The sequence below is a fragment of the Colobus angolensis genome, unplaced genomic scaffold (assembly GCF_000951035.1).
Source record: "Colobus angolensis palliatus isolate OR3802 unplaced genomic scaffold, Cang.pa_1.0 Scaffold89, whole genome shotgun sequence".
Lineage (NCBI taxonomy): Eukaryota > Metazoa > Chordata > Mammalia > Primates > Cercopithecidae > Colobus > Colobus angolensis.
Window position 1 is genome coordinate 1,450,035 of NW_012122820.1, and position 5,611 is coordinate 1,455,645.

At 62.6% G+C, this 5,611-nt stretch overlaps 1 protein-coding gene across 1 annotated transcript in view; it reads right to left on the reverse strand.

Moving 5' to 3' along the window:
* Positions 1 to 5,611, reverse strand: part of MIB2 (mindbomb E3 ubiquitin protein ligase 2) — a 14,169-nt gene extending 8,558 nt beyond the window's left edge. Inside the window, exon 1 of the mRNA XM_011931090.1 lies at positions 5,387 to 5,611. The gene's annotated coding sequence lies outside the window, so the exon portion shown is untranslated. The remainder of the gene's footprint in view (positions 1 to 5,386) is intronic.

Sequence of the window (5,611 nt, forward strand, 5' to 3'; positions counted from 1 at the left end):
GGAGGCAGCCCAGGAGCACTGCCTGAAGCAGAGGTGGGGGACACGGCAGTCCCAGGAGGCTGGAGGGACCCCTGAGGCTGGGTGGATGTGGCGGAAGATGGGAGGGGGCCCTGCCAACTCCAGGACACAGGCCCGCCTGGGCCTCACATGCCAGCCTTCCACCTGGGCTGCACTGCAGCCCAGCACTTTGCATCTCAGGCCAGTTCAGGAGACACCCTGGGCCAGGGGAGGCTGCAGGTGGGCAGTGAGGAGGGGCCACAGCAAAGCCCCCGACTCCTGCTCTGGCTCAGGGGCCTGAGCCTCACAGGTTGTCCCCTGAGCAAGGCCTGGTGAGGAGCCCAGCCCCACTCCAGAGACTGAGTCCAGCGCAAGGGCTCGCCTGCAGGGCTGGGCTCCCGACCCGTGCCCCAGCTGCAAGTGTGAGCACGGGACACCCTCTAATTCTCAGGAGCACAAACCTGGCCAGCTTGGCCTCTCCAGTTCTCCCTCCTCAACCTGCCCAGAACCGCCAGGGCTTCCACAGGACGGGGGGTGTTTTAAAAGCACAGCTCTCCCTGTCAGTGATGAAGAGGAGCCCCCACCCAGCAGCCAGGCACTGCTTCTTCAGGGAAACTCCACATGGCCTCATCTGTCCAGAGGCCTCACCTGTTGGGTGACACTGCCCCCCCAACCTGGGGCGAGATCCTGCCAAGATGTACACCAAGGCCTGGGCCAGGGCAGGCTCCAGCACCAGGGGCTTCTTTTTCCTGTGGCACCAGTCAGCCCCAGACAAGGAGAGGGGTCCTGTGGGCAGCTCCACAGCCATCAGGGAAGGCGGCTGGCTCTGCCCTCCCCACGGCCTTCTGCAGCCTCCTGGCTGGGCCTCTGCATGGTCAGCTTCCACAGGTGGCAGCTGAAGCGGCCCCACCTTGCCCTCAGAGGCCCCGCGGAGCCAGGAGCCCAGCCACCACCCAGGGTGACCCACAGGCCCTCCCCATGGGCCTCTGTGGCACTGTTCCCCTGGGCGGGGCCTCTGAGGGCAGCCCCCAGGTGGTGCACTGCCGCGGCCTATGTTTGGCCAGGACCCCACCAGCTGCAGCTTTGACTGAATGGCTGTGTGAGCGAATGAAACGTAAGAACCAGAGAGAATGTGTGCCAGGCTTCTGTGATAGCGGCAGCCCCCATGTCCCGAGGACCCGCCCAGCAGAGGCCACTTCCAGCCATCCCAGCACGGACTGCGCCTCACCCAGAGCATGTCCAGGGGGACACAGCTCCACCGGCCAGCCCAGCTCCACGGCCCCACCCTGGTCATGACCCTTGACTCTCCAGGTCTCTGCAGACCCTGCCATCCCCACCGGGGGCTGTCTTGGAGGGAGGTCACCCCTCCTGCCCCAGCAGCTCCCCACTGCCTGCTCTGCCACCAGCTAGGGGCAGGCTCTGCAGGGTTCCTGCTCCCAGGATCCACACACCGTCCTCAGCTTTTGCCCATGGAGCACCCAAGAAGGGTGAGGCCTGGCCCGGGCTGAGCTCCCCCACTCCAGCCTCCTCTACACAGGGACCTTCCCCGCAGAATGGCACAGGCTGGGGAGGCCGACGCAGCAGTCTGTTGGCGGGGGGATGAGTGAGGGGGCATGGCTCCTTAGGGGTGTGGGCCCCACCCCTGCCAGGCCATCCACCTCCACCAGCTCCACATGCAACCTCCTCCTTGCCAGGATCCCCCCAGAATTGGCCACAGCTGGCGTCACACTAAGCCAGGGCCTCCTCCCTGCCAGACACCGACACTGAGCCCGAGCGGGACTCATCGCAGGCAGCCGCAGAACCAACTGGAGGTCTTTGCTAGCAGGAGACACACATCTGCTGAGCCCTGAGATGGGCCTGGCAACCGCGATGAAAGACTTGGGACTGCGAAAAAGTCAATGCCATGAGCCCACACTGTGATCCTTCTGCAGCATGGGAATCTGCAGATCCTCTGTCTCTGTGCCCAGACTCTCAGCCAGAGCCAGCCTAGCCCACAGTGATCCTTCTGCAGCAGGGACGCCCTCTGTGTCTGCGCCCAGACTCAGTCAGAGCAGCTTAGCCCAGGCCAGCGGCCACACCTGCCCAACCCACGGGCATGGACCCCAGCCATATGCCATTGGACCTTTCCAACAAGACAGGGGCAGGGTGCCCCATGCATGAACCAGAGTGTCCTGTGCCCAGCTTTGCCCTTGGGGGGATGGGCAAAGGGCAGAGATGTCAGGGAGGTCACCAGCAGGGCCTCTGGGAATCAAGACCAAGCCTCAGTGGCCCCCGCCTCACAGGGGCAGCGGGGTGGGGTGCCCAGGCCATCAGCCTGAGACAGGGTAGCCTGTGCCCCAGACTGGCACCTGTCTGCAGCATGCCCGGTATTTTTAGCACAGCCAGGCAGCTCTCCAGCTCTGGCCCACAAAGCCCCACCCTCCCAGAGGCTGTCCCTCATGGAAGCCCACCAGAGTTGGGGCACAATTGGGCTGAACACGGGCAGGGCTTCCTCCCTGGCCTCGCTTCTTGTGCCTGGAACCGGCCTCCCACTTGCTGAGGGTTGCCCCAACAAGGGAGAGGAGCCCGGACAGGGTAGTTGGGTGCGTCCGCCCACTCCACGCCTCTCCCCGGGCGCTGGGATGTGAGCATACAGGGGCCTATAGCCCTGGCACCTCCTCATGGCCTCCCCTGCAGGGCCCCCACCTTAAGGGTCTGGGGTCTGTCCCGCTGCCAAGGCAGTCCCTTCCGTCCAGCGTGGCACTGCCCCGGCGTGGCCACCTCATCTGAGCGGGGTCTCCAGCCATGCCTGCCTCCCGCCGACCCTTCTGTGGCGCCAGTGTGCAGACACACCACATGCAGGCGGCTCCCAGGCTCAGGAGCTCAACATCCGGGACCCTCTGAAGGGGCCAGCAGCTTTTCAGGCTCTGCCGCCTTTCTCCTCAGCTCCTTCCTGCAGCCGCCTGCCTGTCTTCCTCACCACTGCTCGGGGCCAGCAGTCACCCAAGACCACCTGCCACTGGCCTCCCGGCCCCCGGCCCCCGGCCCCAGGGCTCAGTACCTGCCTCCGAAGGCCTCTCTAAGGGGTGTCTGTGGTGGGGGCAGGAGGCAAGAGCGAGACCCCCACAGGCAGAGAGGCGCACCCCGGCCAGGACCCAGCACTTGTATCCCCCAATCTGGGAGGTCTCTCCTCAAAGGGGGCAGAGTGGACCCAGCACTTGTATCCCCCCATCTGGGAGGTCTCTCCTCAAAGGGGCAGAGTGTACCTGCTTAGGGGCCACCAGCGAGGGGCCTGCCCCATCCCCACTGTTCATGAGAGTTGGGGGCTGTGGGGTCACACAAACAGCCTGGCCATCTCAGCGGGAAGCTTGTGGACAAAAGGCCTCATCCCCTGGGCTTCCCTGACCATCCTGTCCTCCTGAGGCCATGGGACAGGCTCTGGGCTGGGGCTGGGTCAAGCCGACCCCAAGGGCACTAGCTGCAGGCCCCATGCTCTGGGCAGGGGTGGGAGCAGGTGATGTGGGGCCAGCGCTTGGCACACCCGCTGCAGACCTCAGGTGAGGACTTCCCGGAGGCGTGCGGGTGAGGAACGCCAGATTAGGGTAGGAGTGGGGTGGGCAGTCCTGGAGATCAAGCCCTCTAGGACAGATATTCCCCCAAGGGCCCCTCACTCCCTCTGCCTCCACCCTGGACCTGCCCAGCACCCATCCCTTCCTGGAGAGAAGGAGGCCTCTGGGTTGCCCCCTCCTATTTTTCTGTTCTAAACCCACAAGGCTCCAGGTGCAGAGGAGGGGACTAATGAGCCCTGATCACCCTGATCACCTGCCCACAGCGGGTGAGCTCTGGGCCAGAGGCTGCCATGGAAAGTGCAAATGTCCAAGGCTGGCCCTGCCCTCATGCCAACCTGGCCAAGGTTTCCCAGAAAGGCAAACCAGAGACAGCCACAGCCACAGCCCAGCACTGGTGGAGGGGCTCCAGGGAGCAGACCAGAGCTGCGGCCATGCAGCCCCTGGTGTACATGGTTGTGGCCACTCCTGCTCCTCCTCTTGTAAACATACAGGCCAGGCTTCCGCTTCAGGATGCTGCCTCACAATGGATGTCTTCATCTCAGTCAGAAATTTACCCAGAGAGTTACCAAATGTTTTTTCTTTGCTAGAAATGCTAGACTTTGCCATCTACCCAGAGTTCACAGGCTGTGCCCCTGGCTGGCATCTGAATCTCGCCGCAGGCAACTGCTCCCGATGTTTAAAATGACGGAGGGAGTCAGGGCGTGAAGACTCGGGCGACAGATGTGCTTTGGCGAATCGGAACTTACCTCAGAGCACACACCAGCCTCGAGGCAGCATCCCAGGCGTTTAATTGCTACTTCCTGGGTCACAGATTCGCTCGGCTACCAGGCTTTCCTGTTGGAAGCTAAAGCCACTGGAGACACAACACAGCAAACCAGACGGGCAGCCAGCAAGCCAGGCTGGAGAAAACGGTTTATAAAGGCAGTTTCACACATTTAGCATTTACCATCTTAACCACGCAAGCAGCCACCGGGTCTGTTCTACTGCTTCTTAGTTTCTCTTTTTCACAAGAAACTGCCAGCTCTCAGAGGGCAGGAGGATTTCCGAACCATCAATCAGGAGAGTGTAGGAGGAGACACTTCCCTTATTGCAAGTATTTTATTGGAGAAGCTTTGAAAGCCATAGAAACCAAATCCTATTTAGCGAGGAAGTTAGCAAATTGCCTTTATTCAGAAGAAGCAAGTTACATAGAACTGGGACTGGACATGAGGCTGCCCTCCTCCTTGCACCTCCAGCTGTGCCTAATGACACTGAAATGCCGCTGTGTGTGGCACGCCACAGGCCATGGAGTAGCTCCAGCTAATGCAGATGGACATCCCGGGTGCCCCAGGGAGATCAGGCCCACTGAGTGGGATGAAGCCCCGAGCCGGGCCAGCGTGGAGACACCTGCTAGGGGAAAGCCCACGAGCGCTGTGGCCACCTCCAATCCTGCCCATCTGGGTGGAGACCCACAGGCACCCTGCAGGCTGGGGTGCCATCCCACTCACTGCCCAGGGCTGCCCTCGGCCAGGAGAGAGCCACATTCAGACACTTGTTGCATGTGAAGCAACAGGCCAGGGTGGAACCGGACAGAGGGGGCCTTCCGGGAAGGGCTAGGCTTGCCGGCGCTCCGGCCACTCTGCCCCAATCCTGCAGGTGCCTATCAGGGGCCTGTCTGGCACCTCTGCTTATTTCCTCCATGGGTTCTGAACCTAGAGCGGAGACGCAGGATTACTCACCACTTCCCTCCACTCGCATGCATGTTCAGACACAAACACAGCCCCTCTGACGTGGCTTCCACGGAGCCCCAAGGTGGGAGCGCCAAGTGCAAACTACCAGGCTGCGGACGGTCAAGAGCTCACCTGTCCGGCCGTCCAGTCGCCCGTCCGGCCGCCTTGAGGCTCTTGGGCTGCAGCCCTGATGCCTGGAGACTTTGGGACTGGCCTCTAGCCTCGCTGGGCTTCCAACCCTGTGGCCGAGGGGAGATGCCAAGATGCACAGTTAGCACTTCGGCCTGTGGCTCGGTCGCCTTTCTGCCCCCGGGGCTGCCCGCCGGCTCCAGGTCCACTCGGGCCCACGGCCGCGAC